Here is a 17,410-nt window from a genome sequence, read left to right as displayed (position 1 = left end):
TTGTTTTATTGGTTGCAGTTTTATCCGAGGCGTGAGGAGGCCAAGTTACTGTACTAGAGTTTTCTTGAGGGTTTCAAGCTATGTTATCAAGGTCATAGAAGACAGAGAAAAAATTTGAAATCTGCAGTTGAGAATCCGGAAGTGGTGAGAAAGAAATTGAGGACGGAATTGGAGGCTGGCAGAATGGTGGGTCCATGGGATACCTGGCCGATTCATAACTTAACAATTTCACCACTGGGTGTTGTGCCTAAAACACAACAAGGTGAGTTTAGATTGATTCATCATCTATCGTGGGCTGCAGGGGAGTCAGTTAATGATTTAATTGCACATGAAGACTCCATAGTGCATTGCACATCAGTGGAAGAGGCAATTAAGTTGGTAAGGGCTTGTGGAAGGAAGGCACAAATGGCAAAGTTAGACATTCAATCTGTCTTTTGACTATTGCCGGTACATCCTGAGGATTTTTCATTGTTGGGTCTTTAATCTGAGGATTCTATATTTGTGGATATAATGTTGCCAATGGGCTGTTCTGTTTCTTGTTCCCTGTTTGAAACTTGTAGTTGTTTTTTGCAGTGGTTTTTCCAACAGAAGACTGGGCTCGGGCATGTCACAAACTACCTAGTTGACTCTTTTCTGATGGGCTTGCAGTGGTCCAATGAATGTAAAAAAGGGTTAATTGAATTTCAGAAGTGTATGGAGGAGATGGAAGTACCTTTGGCTCCGGATAAGACTGAAGGCCCTGCTATATTGAACTCAGAGAAATCTGAGGTACGGTTTCCGGTGGATAAGTTCAAAAGTTGATTTCTCTGTTGGAGGAGGCTGTTTCCACGGATAAGCTGGAGTTACAGCAGGTGCAAGCCATATTGGGTTCTTTGAAGTTTGCGTGCCGTGTGGTGAGAGTTGGTAGAGCTCTTTGTAGGTGCCTTGGTTTTTCAGTCAAAGGTGCTGTTTTACCTCATCCCAGAATTCGGCTTAAAGAGGTCATCAATGCTGACTTCAGAATGTTGGTTTCTTTCCAGCAAAGTAATAATGGTGTTAACATGTTGACGGTTGAGGATGAATGGTTATGGCAAGTTCAAATTTTTTCTGATGATTCGGGAGCCCATGGTTTGGTTTTCTGAGATGGTGATTGGACTGCTGAGTCATGGCCGGATTCTTGGAGAGAGGCACACCATAGCATTTCGTTTCTGGAGTTTTTTTCCATTTGATGGTTGCTTTAGTGTTTTGTGGTAACCTTTTAGCAAACAGGCGAGTGGTTTTTAATGTGGATAGCAAAACAGTTGTTAATTTAGTCAATTCACAGAAGGCTCGAGATGAAAAAGTTTTGAAGTTGTTGCGTTTATTTTTGCTTCATTGTCTGAAATTCAATATTTTGTTTAAGGGTCAGTATGTTCCAGGTGTGAATAATGATATCACTGATGGGCTATCTCGTTCACAGTGGCAGAGATTCGGTGTACTGGTGCCGGGAGCAGATTTGCTTAAAACGGCTTTGACGGTGGACCTTTGGGAGCTGGGAATCTAAGGATGTTACAATTGATTCGTCAGTCCATTGCTCCATCTACTTTGAGGTCATATGGCAAGGCCTAGGCAGAATTTATTGAGTCTGGTGCATTGAGGAGGTATGAGGGACCTTACATGTCACGGTATAGGAGGGAGGATGGAGTCTGCTTCATTATGACACATATTGACCTAGGATTGGCGGTGGTGGCTATAACAGGGAAGATGGCAGGTATTACATTTTTCGGTAAGTACTTTTGGGATTATGATACCATGGAAGGAGAAATGTGTAGGAGAATTGTTGCTGGCTGGGCGATGGAGGATGGATCCAGGTTGGATCAATGGCATCCTATTTCCATGCAAAAGCTGAGGGATATTTTGGGGGTTTTGAATTCTGCTTTTCCTGTTGGGAGGCCTGATAGTATAGATGATTCTTCTCCTGAAAAACAACTATATCATGATTGCAGGCACACCTGCACTATGTAGACGAGGGTGGCCGAGTGGTTAAGGTGTTGGACTTAAGATCCAATGGACATGTGTCTGCGTGGGTTCGAGCCCCACTCCTGGTATATCATTTTTTCTCTCCCGTGACACTGTTCATTTCAATTTCACGCACTTTTCAGTTGCTCCTGATTAATATTAAAATAAGAGCTACATATAAAATCTTCATATCGATTAACGTGTATTTTTCTACCCCCAAAAAAGTAAACGCCTTGTATTGTACATTTCTCTTTGAAACTTAGTAACCTTTTGTTGCAGGTTGTATTACAGTATGCTTTTTCGTTTATTATAGGTGACTTATTTGTTTATGATACCTGACTTAATGCTTTCCATTTGGTGCATAATGAATTACAAAATCTCTCTACCAGGAGTGGGGCTTGAACCCACGTGGACACATGTCCATTGGATCTTAAGTCCAACGCCTTAACCACTCGGCCATCCTGGTACCTGTGCAGGAAAGGGCAACAACATGGCACTTATTATAGATATCAAGAGTGCTCACTGTGTGACATTGAGCTTTCTATATATATATATATATATTTTCATATCTATATATTTTATCAGGTTACGCAAAACACGTTTCAGGAATACAAGGTAATGTCATGCCTCTCCTCTATAAAACGTGCATGTACTTAATAAAAAAAAAAATACAACCATACCTATCAAACATGTTTAAGATTATCAGCGTGTAGGACGAAAAAAGGTGCGCTTTTTTCACACCGTTTTTGTCACATGTCCTATTAAATATGTCTGCAAATTGACGATAATCTTAAGAAATATCACACTAACCCCTTTTCAAGACTCAAAACTACACTTCACACAATCTAAAACACTTTGGGACAGATTTACAAGGCCCTTGCGGCCCTTAGCGCTACATTTGCAGAATTTATTTTGCCACAAATGTGAAGATCATAGGCCACTACCATAGCAAAATATTTACAAGGTGGCGCAAGCTAGGTTTGCGCCAACTTGTTAACACTTTGCGCCACATCATGCATAATATATGCATGATGTGTGCAAAGGGGGCGTTCCCTTGTTAGAGAGTGGGCACGCTCGTTCCTCACCTGACAGGTTGCTTTTTGAGAAGGGTGTCTCTGGGGCTGGTGTTGTAGCCAAGAGCGAACTCTTGACTCCGCGTGGGTCGCTTCGTTTGCCGCACTGCACGGGAATGGCTGGGAGGCATAGAGTTGGCAGTAGAGGAAGCGGTGTGGTGGGGAAGGGTCAGGCATAATTTATACAAGGTGGGCGTTCGCCCATTAGGGAGCCCGAAAAAATGGCGCAAGGCAATCTAAGAGATTTCCTTGCGCCATTTGTTTTACACTTTTAACGCCTACTCAGAGGAGGCGTTAAAAGGGGGAATACCATTATTTATAATGGGCCCCTATGTACTCTGCAGGATTAGTCCCAAAATGATGGCGCTAATCTTCCAGAGTACATCAATAGCGTAAAAAATATAACGCTAATGCCCCTACCCTGTGCCATGGTGCGCCGTATTATTATATATATAGCTCACACATGGTGGCGGTACAGGGGCGTTAAGGGGTGCAAGGAACGTGGCGCTGCACCGGCAGGGCCACTTTCCTTAAATCTGCCCCTTTGTGTTTGTCTCGGAGCAACAGGTGGTTTATAATTTTGACACAAGTGAGGTCAATTTCAATAGAGTCCAGTAATTACAGGAAGATGGGCATAGCTTTGTCAGGGGTGAGCTTAAGAAAGCACACCCTGGGGTGGCTGAAGCATTTTTGGGGTGTGACAGCTCCTTTGGGCTTCGCAGCTCAGGAGGACGAGCCATGCCAAAGGACGTCATGAAAAATAAGACAACAGCGGAGACGCCGGTAAAGGTCTGGGCACCTTTAAAATGCCGGTCATAAGAGAGGGTTGCATCCACAGCGATCAACCCGATTACAAGGGAGTGGCCTGGTGAATCATTTGATTTATGGTACAATCACGGCTTCAAGATCCCAGCTATCAGCCAAGGTGCTGTCTCGTTGGCTTCGGGGCTCATTTTGCATGATGAATTGATGGATTACGATGACGACCAGGAGACTAAGGAGGGGGAGAATTGTGAGGGTGGGGATGAGACTTCGGGGAAGGAGATGCAGCAAAGAAATTAGGTGAGCTGTTCTAACAGAGGAAAGAGTTTTGGTGTGTTTCAGGATTTGCCCCCTTTGATGGTGCAGCGTAATCGGAAAGTCAAGACGAATAATCAGGTACCTGCAAGTGGTTTCATTCAAAAAAGGTGAGACACAGGCTGCTGTGGCTATGGGGTGTGAAGAGTTAAGCATGAAGGTAGTGTGTTTGGTGTCTGTAACAGTGGGTAATACCCTTTTGCGTTAGCATAAGGAAGTTTTGGTAGATTGAGTGGGAAAGATGATGCAAATAATGAAGCAGTTAAAGATGCAGACAATGTCCATTTGGGGGGGCTGTGAACAAAAAAGTCGGAGTCAATGATGGTAAGTCAGAGGCAAGTGGTGAGGAGGCTTCTAAGGCAGAGCCAGGTAAGGAAAAAGGAAACTCAGGTGAGGGTAGTGTAAAAAGTAAAAAGTTGCCATATATGGGGTTGTTCTTGCCTTTGGGGGCGCATCTCACCCAAGCCATGAAGGAAAACATTTGTAAAGGTGAGTTTGTTGATGTTTTTTAATTATTACATAGAGAAGTGTGGGCTAAGGAAGGGTCAAAGGAGGAGGAATGGGAATTAGCTAGGAGGCCGAAAGTTCCCACTACCCTTGAGAATTGGATGTCAGTATTCTTAATCATTGCTAGCGTTTATTGTGAGAGGCATCCGGAGCGTTGTATTTCTCTATTAAAATACATGGACGTTTTTAGGTGGGCTGAAATAGACTATGGTGGTTTTGGATGTTTTAGAAATAATGAAGAACTTAGAGCCCAGATGGCATTATTTCCAGATAAAGAATGGTGAGATATTTATAATGAGCTTTGGATGCAAGGGTTGTGTACTTCCAAGAATGCCTCAGCGTTACACACAGCTAGTGGTCTTCTGGTTCCTTACAAGCCCTGTCAGGGGCATCCCAACCAATCTAGGGTGGGTAGTTTCACGAGAGCTCAGTTCCCACAGAATGGATCTTGTTGGTCCTTCAACAGAGGGTCATGCACACGACTCCAGTGCAAGTTCATGCACAATTGCTCCAATTGCAGGGGCAAACATCCATTGGTGCAATGTTTTGGAGGGATGCAATGGGGATGGAAGGCTAATGCAGGTAGAGGTGGTGATAGGGGAAGGGGTCGGATACAGCAGATGGTGGGAAAAGGGCCCTTCTCCTAATAAATTTGATATTTTGTTTTATTGGTTGCAGTTTTATCCGAGGCGTGAGGAGGCCAAGTTACTGTACTAGAGTTTTCTTGAGGGTTTCAAGCTATGTTATCAAGGTCATAGAAGACAGAGAAAAAATTTGAAATCTGCAGTTGAGAATCCGGAAGTGGTGAGAAAGAAATTGAGGACGGAATTGGAGGCTGGCAGAATGGTGGGTCCATGGGATACCTGGCCGATTCATAACTTAACAATTTCACCACTGGGTGTTGTGCCTAAAACACAACAAGGTGAGTTTAGATTGATTCATCATCTATCGTGGGCTGCAGGGGAGTCAGTTAATGATTTAATTGCACATGAAGACTCCATAGTGCATTGCACATCAGTGGAAGAGGCAATTAAGTTGGTAAGGGCTTGTGGAAGGAAGGCACAAATGGCAAAGTTAGACATTCAATCTGTCTTTTGACTATTGCAGGTACATCCTGAGGATTTTTCATTGTTGGGTCTTTAATCTGAGGATTCTATATTTGTGGATATAATGTTGCCAATGGGCTGTTCTGTTTCTTGTTCCCTGTTTGAAACTTGTAGTTGTTTTTTGCAGTGGTTTTTCCAACAGAAGACTGGGCTCGGGCATGTCACGAACTACCTAGGTGACTCTTTTCTGATGGGCTTGCAGTGGTCCAATGAATGTAAAAAAGGGTTAATTGAATTTCAGAAGTGTATGGAGGAGATGGAAGTACCTTTGGCTCCGGATAAGACTGAAGGCCCTGCTATATTGAACTCAGAGAAATCTGAGGTACGGTTTCCGGTGGATAAGTTCAAAAGTTGATTTCTCTGTTGGAGGAGGCTGTTTCCACGGATAAGCTGGAGTTACAGCAGGTGCAAGCCATATTGGGTTCTTTGAAGTTTGCGTGCCGTGTGGTGAGAGTTGGTAGAGCTCTTTGTAGGTGCCTTGGTTTTTCAGTCAAAGGTGCTGTTTTACCTCATCCCAGAATTCGGCTTAAAGAGGTCATCAATGCTGACTTCAGAATGTTGGTTTCTTTCCAGCAAAGTAATAATGGTGTTAACATGTTGACGGTTGAGGATGAATGGTTATGGCAAGTTCAAATTTTTTCTGATGATTCGGGAGCCCATGGTTTGGTTTTCTGAGATGGTGATTGGACTGCTGAGTCATGGCCGGATTCTTGGAGAGAGGCACACCATAGCATTTCGTTTCTGGAGTTTTTTTCCATTTGATGGTTGCTTTAGTGTTTTGTGGTAACCTTTTAGCAAACAGGCGAGTGGTTTTTAATGTGGATAGCAAAACAGTTGTTAATTTAGTCAATTCACAGAAGGCTCGAGATGAAAAAGTTTTGAAGTTGTTGCGTTTATTTTTGCTTCATTGTCTGAAATTCAATATTTTGTTTAAGGGTCAGTATGTTCCAGGTGTGAATAATGATATCACTGATGGGCTATCTCGTTCACAGTGGCAGAGATTCGGTGTACTGGTGCCGGGAGCAGATTTGCTTAAAACGGCTTTGACGGTGGACCTTTGGGAGCTGGGAATCTAAGGATGTTACAATTGATTCGTCAGTCCATTGCTCCATCTACTTTGAGGTCATATGGCAAGGCCTAGGCAGAATTTATTGAGTCTGGTGCATTGAGGAGGTATGAGGGACCTTACATGTCACGGTATAGGAGGGAGGATGGAGTCTGCTTCATTATGACACATATTGACCTAGGATTGGCGGTGGTGGCTATAACAGGGAAGATGGCAGGTATTACATTTTTCGGTAAGTACTTTTGGGATTATGATACCATGGAAGGAGAAATGTGTAGGAGAATTGTTGCTGGCTGGGCGATGGAGGATGGATCCAGGTTGGATCAATGGCATCCTATTTCCATGCAAAAGCTGAGGGATATTTTGGGGGTTTTGAATTCTGCTTTTCCTGTTGGGAGGCCTGATAGTATAGATGATTCTTCTCCTGAAAAACAACTATATCATGATTGCAGGCACACCTGCACTATGTAGACGAGGGTGGCCGAGTGGTTAAGGTGTTGGACTTAAGATCCAATGGACATGTGTCTGCGTGGGTTCGAGCCCCACTCCTGGTATATCATTTTTTCTCTCCCGTGACACTGTTCATTTCAATTTCACGCACTTTTCAGTTGCTCCTGATTAATATTAAAATAAGAGCTACATATAAAATCTTCATATCGATTAACGTGTATTTTTCTACCCCCAAAAAAGTAAACGCCTTGTATTGTACATTTCTCTTTGAAACTTAGTAACCTTTTGTTGCAGGTTGTATTACAGTATGCTTTTTCGTTTATTATAGGTGACTTATTTGTTTATGATACCTGACTTAATGCTTTCCATTTGGTGCATAATGAATTACAAAATCTCTCTACCAGGAGTGGGGCTTGAACCCACGTGGACACATGTCCATTGGATCTTAAGTCCAACGCCTTAACCACTCGGCCATCCTGGTACCTGTGCAGGAAAGGGCAACAACATGGCACTTATTATAGATATCAAGAGTGCTCACTGTGTGACATTGAGCTTTCTATATATATATATATATATTTTCATATCTATATATTTTATCAGGTTACGCAAAACACGTTTCAGGAATACAAGGTAATGTCATGCCTCTCCTCTATAAAACGTGCATGTACTTAATAAAAAAAAAAATACAACCATACCTATCAAACATGTTTAAGATTATCAGCGTGTAGGACGAAAAAAGGTGCGCTTTTTTCACACCGTTTTTGTCACATGTCCTATTAAATATGTCTGCAAATTGACGATAATCTTAAGAAATATCACACTAACCCCTTTTCAAGACTCAAAACTACACTTCACACAATCTAAAACACTTTGGGACAGATTTACAAGGCCCTTGCGGCCCTTAGCGCTACATTTGCAGAATTTATTTTGCCACAAATGTGAAGATCATAGGCCACTACCATAGCAAAATATTTACAAGGTGGCGCAAGCTAGGTTTGCGCCAACTTGTTAACACTTTGCGCCACATCATGCATAATATATGCATGATTTTTGCAAAGGGGGCGTTCCCTTGTTAGAGAGTGGGCACGCTCGTTCCTCACCTGACAGGTTGCTTTTTGAGAAGGGTGTCTCTGGGGCTGGTGTTGTAGCCAAGAGCGAACTCTTGACTCCGCGTGGGTCGCTTCGTTTGCCGCACTGCACGGGAATGGCTGGGAGGCATAGAGTTGGCAGTAGAGGAAGCGGTGTGGTGGGGAAGGGTCAGGCATAATTTATACAAGGTGGGCGTTCGCCCATTAGGGAGCCCGAAAAAATGGCGCAAGGCAATCTAAGAGATTTCCTTGCGCCATTTGTTTTACACTTTTAACGCCTACTCAGAGGAGGCGTTAAAAGGGGGAATACCATTATTTATAATGGGCCCCTATGTACTCTGCAGGATTAGTCCCAAAATGATGGCGCTAATCTTCCAGAGTACATCAATAGCGTAAAAAATATAACGCTAATGCCCCTACCCTGTGCCATGGTGCGCCGTATTATTATATATATAGCTCACACATGGTGGCGGTACAGGGGCGTTAAGGGGTGCAAGGAACGTGGCGCTGCACCGGCAGAGCCACTTTCCTTAAATCTGCCCCTTTGTGTTTGTCTCGGAGCAACAGGTGGTTTATAATTTTGACACAAGTGAGGTCAATTTCAATAGAGTCCAGCAATTACAGGAAGATGGGCATAGCTTTGTCAGGGGTGAGCTTAAGAAAGCACACCCTGGGGTGGCTGAAGCATTTTTGGGGTGTGACAGCTCCTTTGGGCTTCGCAGCTCAGGAGGACGAGCCATGCCAAAGGACGTCATGAAAAATAAGACAACAGCGGAGACGCCGGTAAAGGTCTGGGCACCTTTAAAATGCCGGTCATAAGAGAGGGTTGCATCCAGAGCGATCAACCCGATTACAAGGGAGTGGCCTGGTGAATCATTTGATTTATGGTACAATCACGGCTTCAAGATCCCAGCTATCAGCCAAGGTGCTGTCTCGTTGGCTTCGGGGCTCATTTTGCATGATGAATTGATGGATTACGATGACGACCAGGAGACTAAGGAGGGGGAGAATTGTGAGGGTGGGGATGAGACTTCGGGGAAGGAGATGCAGCAAAGAAATTAGGTGAGCTGTTCTAACAGAGGAAAGAGTTTTGGTGTGTTTCAGGATTTGCCCCCTTTGATGGTGCAGCGTAATCGGAAAGTCAAGACGAATAATCAGGTACCTGCAAGTGGTTTCATTCAAAAAAGGTGAGACACAGGCTGCTGTGGCTATGGGGTGTGAAGAGTTAAGCATGAAGGTAGTGTGTTTGGTGTCTGTAACAGTGGGTAATACCCTTTTGCGTTAGCATAAGGAAGTTTTGGTAGATTGAGTGGGAAAGATGATGCAAATAATGAAGCAGTTAAAGATGCAGACAATGTCCATTTGGGGGGGCTGTGAACAAAAAAGTCGGAGTCAATGATGGTAAGTCAGAGGCAAGTGGTGAGGAGGCTTCTAAGGCAGAGCCAGGTAAGGAAAAAGGAAACTCAGGTGAGGGTAGTGTAAAAAGTAAAAAGTTGCCATATATGGGGTTGTTCTTGCCTTTGGGGGCGCATCTCACCCAAGCCATGAAGGAAAACATTTGTAAAGGTGAGTTTGTTGATGTTTTTTAATTATTACATAGAGAAGTGTGGGCTAAGGAAGGGTCAAAGGAGGAGGAATGGGAATTAGCTAGGAGGCCGAAAGTTCCCACTACCCTTGAGAATTGGATGTCAGTATTCTTCATCATTGCTAGCGTTTATTGTGAGAGGCATCCGGAGCGTTGTATTTCTCTATTAAAATACATGGACGTTTTTAGGTGGGCTGAAATAGACTATGGTGGTTTTGGATGTTTTAGAAATAATGAAGAACTTAGAGCCCAGATGGCATTATTTCCAGATAAAGAATGGTGAGATATTTATAATGAGCTTTGGATGCAAGGGTTGTGTACTTCCAAGAATGCCTCAGCGTTACACACAGCTAGTGGTCTTCTGGTTCCTTACAAGCCCTGTCAGGGGCATCCCAACCAATCTAGGGTGGGTAGTTTCACGAGAGCTCAGTTCCCACAGAATGGATCTTGTTGGTCCTTCAACAGAGGGTCATGCACACGACTCCAGTGCAAGTTCATGCACAATTGCTCCAATTGCAGGGGCAAACATCCATTGGTGCAATGTTTTGGAGGGATGCAATGGGGATGGAAGGCTAATGCAGGTAGAGGTGGTGATAGGGGAAGGGGTCGGATACAGCAGATGGTGGGAAAAGGGCCCTTCTCCTAATAAACTTGATATTTTGTTTTATTGGTTGCAGTTTTATCCGAGGCGTGAGGAGGCCAAGTTACTGTACTAGAGTTTTCTTGAGGGTTTCAAGCTATGTTATCAAGGTCATAGAAGACAGAGAAAAAATTTGAAATCTGCAGTTGAGAATCCGGAAGTGGTGAGAAAGAAATTGAGGACGGAATTGGAGGCTGGCAGAATGGTGGGTCCATGGGATACCTGGCCGATTCATAACTTAACAATTTCACCACTGGGTGTTGTGCCTAAAACACAACAAGGTGAGTTTAGATTGATTCATCATCTATCGTGGGCTGCAGGGGAGTCAGTTAATGATTTAATTGCACATGAAGACTCCATAGTGCATTGCACATCAGTGGAAGAGGCAATTAAGTTGGTAAGGGCTTGTGGAAGGAAGGCACAAATGGCAAAGTTAGACATTCAATCTGTCTTTTGACTATTGCAGGTACATCCTGAGGATTTTTCATTGTTGGGTCTTTAATCTGAGGATTCTATATTTGTGGATATAATGTTGCCAATGGGCTGTTCTGTTTCTTGTTCCCTGTTTGAAACTTGTAGTTGTTTTTTGCAGTGGTTTTTCCAACAGAAGACTGGGCTCGGGCATGTCACGAACTACCTAGGTGACTCTTTTCTGATGGGCTTGCAGTGGTCCAATGAATGTAAAAAAGGGTTAATTGAATTTCAGAAGTGTATGGAGGAGATGGAAGTACCTTTGGCTCCGGATAAGACTGAAGGCCCTGCTATATTGAACTCAGAGAAATCTGAGGTACGGTTTCCGGTGGATAAGTTCAAAAGTTGATTTCTCTGTTGGAGGAGGCTGTTTCCACGGATAAGCTGGAGTTACAGCAGGTGCAAGCCTTATTGGGTTCTTTGAAGTTTGCGTGCCGTGTGGTGAGAGTTGGTAGAGCTCTTTGTAGGTGCCTTGGTTTTTCAGTCAAAGGTGCTGTTTTACCTCATCCCAGAATTCGGCTTAAAGAGGTCATCAATGCTGACTTCAGAATGTTGGTTTCTTTCCAGCAAAGTAATAATGGTGTTAACATGTTGACGGTTGAGGATGAATGGTTATGGCAAGTTCAAATTTTTTCTGATGATTCGGGAGCCCATGGTTTGGTTTTCTGAGATGGTGATTGGACTGCTGAGTCATGGCCGGATTCTTGGAGAGAGGCACACCATAGCATTTCGTTTCTGGAGTTTTTTTCCATTTGATGGTTGCTTTAGTGTTGTGTGGTAACCTTTTAGCAAACAGGCGAGTGGTTTTTAATGTGGATAGCCAAACAGTTGTTAATTTAGTCAATTCACAGAAGGCTCGAGATGAAAAAGTTTTGAAGTTGTTGCGTTTATTTTTGCTTCATTGTCTGAAATTCAATATTTTGTTTAAGGGTCAGTATGTTCCAGGTGTGAATAATGATATCACTGATGGGCTATCTCGTTCACAGTGGCAGAGATTCGGTGTACTGGTGCCGGGAGCAGATTTGCTTAAAACGGCTTTGACGGTGGACCTTTGGGAGCTGGGAATCTAAGGATGTTACAATTGATTCGTCAGTCCATTGCTCCATCTACTTTGAGGTCATATGGCAAGGCCTAGGCAGAATTTATTGAGTCTGGTGCATTGAGGAGGTATGAGGGACCTTACATGTCACGGTATAGGAGGGAGGATGGAGTCTGCTTCATTATGACACATATTGACCTAGGATTGGCCGTGGTGGCTATAACAGGGAAGATGGCAGGTATTACATTTTTCGGTAAGTACTTTTGGGATTATGATACCATGGAAGGAGAAATGTGTAGGAGAATTGTTGCTGGCTGGGCGATGGAGGATGGATCCAGGTTGGATCAATGGCATCCTATTTCCATGCAAAAGCTGAGGGATATTTTGGGGGTTTTGAATTCTGCTTTTCCTGTTGGGAGGCCTGATAGTATAGATGATTCTTCTCCTGAAAAACAACTATATCATGATTGCAGGCACACCTGCACTATGTAGACCATGGTGGCCGAGTGGTTAAGGTGTTGGACTTAAGCTCCAATGGACAAGTGTCTGCGTGGGTTCGAGCCCCACTCCTGGTATATCATTTTTTCTCTCCCGTGACACTGTTCATTTCAATTTCACGCACTTTTCAGTTGCTCCTGATTAATATTAAAATAAGAGCTACATATAAAATCTTCATATCGATTAACGTGTATTATTCAACCCCCAAAAAAGTAAACGCCTTGTATTGTACATTTCTCTTTGAAACTTAGTAACCTTTTGTTGCAGGTTGTATTACAGTATGCTTTTTAGTTTATTATAGGTGACTTATTTGTTTATGATACCTGACTTAATGCTTTCCATTTGGTGCATAATGAATTACAAAATCTCTCTACCAGGAGTGGGGCTTGAGCCCACGTGGACACATGTCCATTGGATCTTAAGTCCAACGCCTTAACCACTCGGCCATCCTGGTACCTGTGCAGGAAAGGGCAACAACATGGCACTTATTATAGATATCAAGAGTGCTCACTGTGTGACATTGAGCTTTCTATATATATATATATATATTTTCATATCTATATATTTTATCAGGTTACGCAAAACACGTTTCAGGAATACAAGGTAATGTCATGCCTCTCCTCTATAAAACGTGCATGTACTTAATAAAAAAAAAAATACAACCATACCTATCAAACATGTTTAAGATTATCAGCGTGTAGGACGAAAAAAGGTGCGCTTTTTTCACACCGTTTTTGTCACATGTCCTATTAAATATGTCTGCAAATTGACGATAATCTTAAGAAATATCACACTAACCCCTTTTCAAGACTCAAAACTACACTTCACACAATCTAAAACACTTTGGGACAGATTTACAAGGCCCTTGCGGCCCTTAGCGCTACATTTGCAGAATTTATTTTGCCACAAATGTGAAGATCATAGGCCACTACCATAGCAAAATATTTACAAGGTGGCGCAAGCTAGGTTTGCGCCAACTTGTTAACACTTTGCGCCACATCATGCATAATATATGCATGATGTGTGCAAAGGGGGCGTTCCCTTGTTAGAGAGTGGGCACGCTCGTTCCTCACCTGACAGGTTGCTTTTTGAGAAGGGTGTCTCTGGGGCTGGTGTTGTAGCCAAGAGCGAACTCTTGACTCCGCGTGGGTCGCTTCGTTTGCCGCACTGCACGGGAATGGCTGGGAGGCATAGAGTTGGCAGTAGAGGAAGCGGTGTGGTGGGGAAGGGTCAGGCATAATTTATACAAGGTGGGCGTTCGCCCATTAGGGAGCCCGAAAAAATGGCGCAAGGCAATCTAAGAGATTTCCTTGCGCCATTTGTTTTACACTTTTAACGCCTACTCAGAGGAGGCGTTAAAAGGGGGAATACCATTATTTATAATGGGCCCCTATGTACTCTGCAGGATTAGTCCCAAAATGATGGCGCTAATCTTCCAGAGTACATCAATAGCGTAAAAAATATAACGCTAATGCCCCTACCCTGTGCCATGGTGCGCCGTATTATTATATATATAGCTCACACATGGTGGCGGTACAGGGGCGTTAAGGGGTGCAAGGAACGTGGCGCTGCACCGGCAGAGCCACTTTCCTTAAATCTGCCCCTTTGTGTTTGTCTCGGAGCAACAGGTGGTTTATAATTTTGACACAAGTGAGGTCAATTTCAATAGAGTCCAGCAATTACAGGAAGATGGGCATAGCTTTGTCAGGGGTGAGCTTAAGAAAGCACACCCTGGGGTGGCTGAAGCATTTTTGGGGTGTGACAGCTCCTTTGGGCTTCGCAGCTCAGGAGGACGAGCCATGCCAAAGGACGTCATGAAAAATAAGACAACAGCGGAGACGCCGGTAAAGGTCTGGGCACCTTTAAAATGCCGGTCATAAGAGAGGGTTGCATCCAGAGCGATCAACCCGATTACAAGGGAGTGGCCTGGTGAATCATTTGATTTATGGTACAATCACGGCTTCAAGATCCCAGCTATCAGCCAAGGTGCTGTCTCGTTGGCTTCGGGGCTCATTTTGCATGATGAATTGATGGATTACGATGACGACCAGGAGACTAAGGAGGGGGAGAATTGTGAGGGTGGGGATGAGACTTCGGGGAAGGAGATGCAGCAAAGAAATTAGGTGAGCTGTTCTAACAGAGGAAAGAGTTTTGGTGTGTTTCAGGATTTGCCCCCTTTGATGGTGCAGCGTAATCGGAAAGTCAAGACGAATAATCAGGTACCTGCAAGTGGTTTCATTCAAAAAAGGTGAGACACAGGCTGCTGTGGCTATGGGGTGTGAAGAGTTAAGCATGAAGGTAGTGTGTTTGGTGTCTGTAACAGTGGGTAATACCCTTTTGCGTTAGCATAAGGAAGTTTGGGTAGATTGAGTGGGAAAGATGATGCAAATAATGAAGCAGTTAAAGATGCAGACAATGTCCATTTGGGGGGGCTGTGAACAAAAAAGTCGGAGTCAATGATGGTAAGTCAGAGGCAAGTGGTGAGGAGGCTTCTAAGGCAGAGCCAGGTAAGGAAAAAGGAAACTCAGGTGAGGGTAGTGTAAAAAGTAAAAAGTTGCCATATATGGGGTTGTTCTTGCCTTTGGGGGCGCATCTCACCCAAGCCATGAAGGAAAACATTTGTAAAGGTGAGTTTGTTGATGTTTTTTAATTATTACATAGAGAAGTGTGGGCTAAGGAAGGGTCAAAGGAGGAGGAATGGGAATTAGCTAGGAGGCCGAAAGTTCCCACTACCCTTGAGAATTGGATGTCAGTATTCTTAATCATTGCTAGCGTTTATTGTGAGAGGCATCCGGAGCGTTGTATTTCTCTATTAAAATACATGGACGTTTTTAGGTGGGCTCAAATAGACTATGGTGGTTTTGGATGTTTTAGAAATAATGAAGAACTTAGAGCCCAGATGGCATTATTTCCAGATAAAGAATGGTGAGATATTTATAATGAGCTTTGGATGCTAGGGTTGTGTACTTCCAAGAATGCCTCAGCGTTACACACAGCTAGTGGTCTTCTGGTTCCTTACAAGCCCTGTCAGGGGCATCCCAACCAATCTAGGGTGGGTAGTTTCACGAGAGCTCAGTTCCCACAGAATGGATCTTGTTGGTCCTTCAACAGAGGGTCATGCACACGACTCCAGTGCAAGTTCATGCACAATTGCTCCAATTGCAGGGGCAAACATCCATTGGTGCAATGTTTTGGAGGGAAGCAATGGGGATGGAAGGCTAATGCAGGTAGAGGTGGTGATAGGGGAAGGGGTCGGATACAGCAGATGGTGGGAAAAGGGCCCTTCTCCTAATAAATTTGATATTTTGTTTTATTGGTTGCAGTTTTATCCGAGGCGTGAGGAGGCCAAGTTACTGTACTAGAGTTTTCTTGAGGGTTTCAAGCTATGTTATCAAGGTCATAGAAGACAGAGAAAAAATTTGAAATCTGCAGTTGAGAATCCGGAAGTGGTGAGAAAGAAATTGAGGACGGAATTGGAGGCTGGCAGAATGGTGGGTCCATGGGATACCTGGCCGATTCATAACTTAACAATTTCACCACTGGGTGTTGTGCCTAAAACACAACAAGGTGAGTTTAGATTGATTCATCATCTATCGTGGGCTGCAGGGGAGTCAGTTAATGATTTAATTGCACATGAAGACTCCATAGTGCATTGCACATCAGTGGAAGAGGCAATTAAGTTGGTAAGGGCTTGTGGAAGGAAGGCACAAATGGCAAAGTTAGACATTCAATCTGTCTTTTGACTATTGCCGGTACATCCTGAGGATTTTTCATTGTTGGGTCTTTAATCTGAGGATTCTATATTTGTGGATATAATGTTGCCAATGGGCTGTTCTGTTTCTTGTTCCCTGTTTGAAACTTGTAGTTGTTTTTTGCAGTGGTTTTTCCAACAGAAGACTGGGCTCGGGCATGTCACGAACTACCTAGGTGACTCTTTTCTGATGGGCTTGCAGTGGTCCAATGAATGTAAAAAAGGGTTAATTGAATTTCAGAAGTGTATGGAGGAGATGGAAGTACCTTTGGCTCCGGATAAGACTGAAGGCCCTGCTATATTGAACTCAGAGAAATCTGAGGTACGGTTTCCGGTGGATAAGTTCAAAAGTTGATTTCTCTGTTGGAGGAGGCTGTTTCCACGGATAAGCTGGAGTTACAGCAGGTGCAAGCCTTATTGGGTTCTTTGAAGTTTGCGTGCCGTGTGGTGAGAGTTGGTAGAGCTCTTTGTAGGTGCCTTGGTTTTTCAGTCAAAGGTGCTGTTTTACCTCATCCCAGAATTCGGCTTAAAGGGGTCATCAATGCTGACTTCAGAATGTTGGTTTCTTTCCAGCAAAGTAATAATGGTGTTAACATGTTGACGGTTGAGGATGAATGGTTATGGCAAGTTCAAATTTTTTCTGATGATTCGGGAGCCCATGGTTTGGTTTTCTGAGATGGTGATTGGACTGCTGAGTCATGGCCGGATTCTTGGAGAGAGGCACACCATAGCATTTCGTTTCTGGAGTTTTTTTCCATTTGATGGTTGCTTTAGTGTTGTGTGGTAACCTTTTAGCAAACAGGCGAGTGGTTTTTAATGTGGATAGCCAAACAGTTGTTAATTTAGTCAATTCACAGAAGGCTCGAGATGAAAAAGTTTTGAAGTTGTTGCGTTTATTTTTGCTTCATTGTCTGAAATTCAATATTTTGTTTAAGGGTCAGTATGTTCCAGGTGTGAATAATGATATCACTGATGGGCTATCTCGTTCACAGTGGCAGAGATTCGGTGTTCTGGTGCCGGGAGCAGATTTGCTTAAAACGGCTTTGACGGTGGACCTTTGGGAGCTGGGAATCTAAGGATGT

General features: G+C 43.6%; 6 non-coding genes across 6 annotated transcripts; 3 read left to right on the top strand and 3 right to left on the bottom strand.

The window, feature by feature from the left end:
* Positions 1–1,983: 1,983 nt before the first annotated feature.
* Positions 1,984–2,066, top strand: TRNAL-UAA (transfer RNA leucine (anticodon UAA)). The gene has a single exon. It is a non-coding gene; the product is annotated as a tRNA-Leu (tRNA).
* Positions 2,067–2,360: 294 nt separating this feature from the next.
* TRNAL-UAA (transfer RNA leucine (anticodon UAA)) lies at positions 2,361–2,443 on the bottom strand. Its single transcript has one exon. It is a non-coding gene; the product is annotated as a tRNA-Leu (tRNA).
* Positions 2,444–7,277: 4,834 nt separating this feature from the next.
* On the top strand, positions 7,278–7,360 carry TRNAL-UAA (transfer RNA leucine (anticodon UAA)). Its single transcript has one exon. It is a non-coding gene; the product is annotated as a tRNA-Leu (tRNA).
* A 294-nt stretch (positions 7,361–7,654) lies between these two features.
* Positions 7,655–7,737, bottom strand: TRNAL-UAA (transfer RNA leucine (anticodon UAA)). Its single transcript has one exon. It is a non-coding gene; the product is annotated as a tRNA-Leu (tRNA).
* A 4,834-nt stretch (positions 7,738–12,571) lies between these two features.
* Positions 12,572–12,654, top strand: TRNAL-UAA (transfer RNA leucine (anticodon UAA)). The gene has a single exon. It is a non-coding gene; the product is annotated as a tRNA-Leu (tRNA).
* Positions 12,655–12,948: 294 nt separating this feature from the next.
* On the bottom strand, positions 12,949–13,031 carry TRNAL-UAA (transfer RNA leucine (anticodon UAA)). Its single transcript has one exon. It is a non-coding gene; the product is annotated as a tRNA-Leu (tRNA).
* Between the last annotated feature and the right edge of the window lie 4,379 nt (positions 13,032–17,410).

The sequence above is a fragment of the Pleurodeles waltl genome, chromosome 5, assembly GCF_031143425.1.
Source record: "Pleurodeles waltl isolate 20211129_DDA chromosome 5, aPleWal1.hap1.20221129, whole genome shotgun sequence".
Classification (NCBI taxonomy): Eukaryota; Metazoa; Chordata; class Amphibia; order Caudata; family Salamandridae; genus Pleurodeles; species Pleurodeles waltl.
Note: the sequence above shows the minus strand (reverse complement) of the source record. Positions and strands in the feature narration are given on the sequence as shown.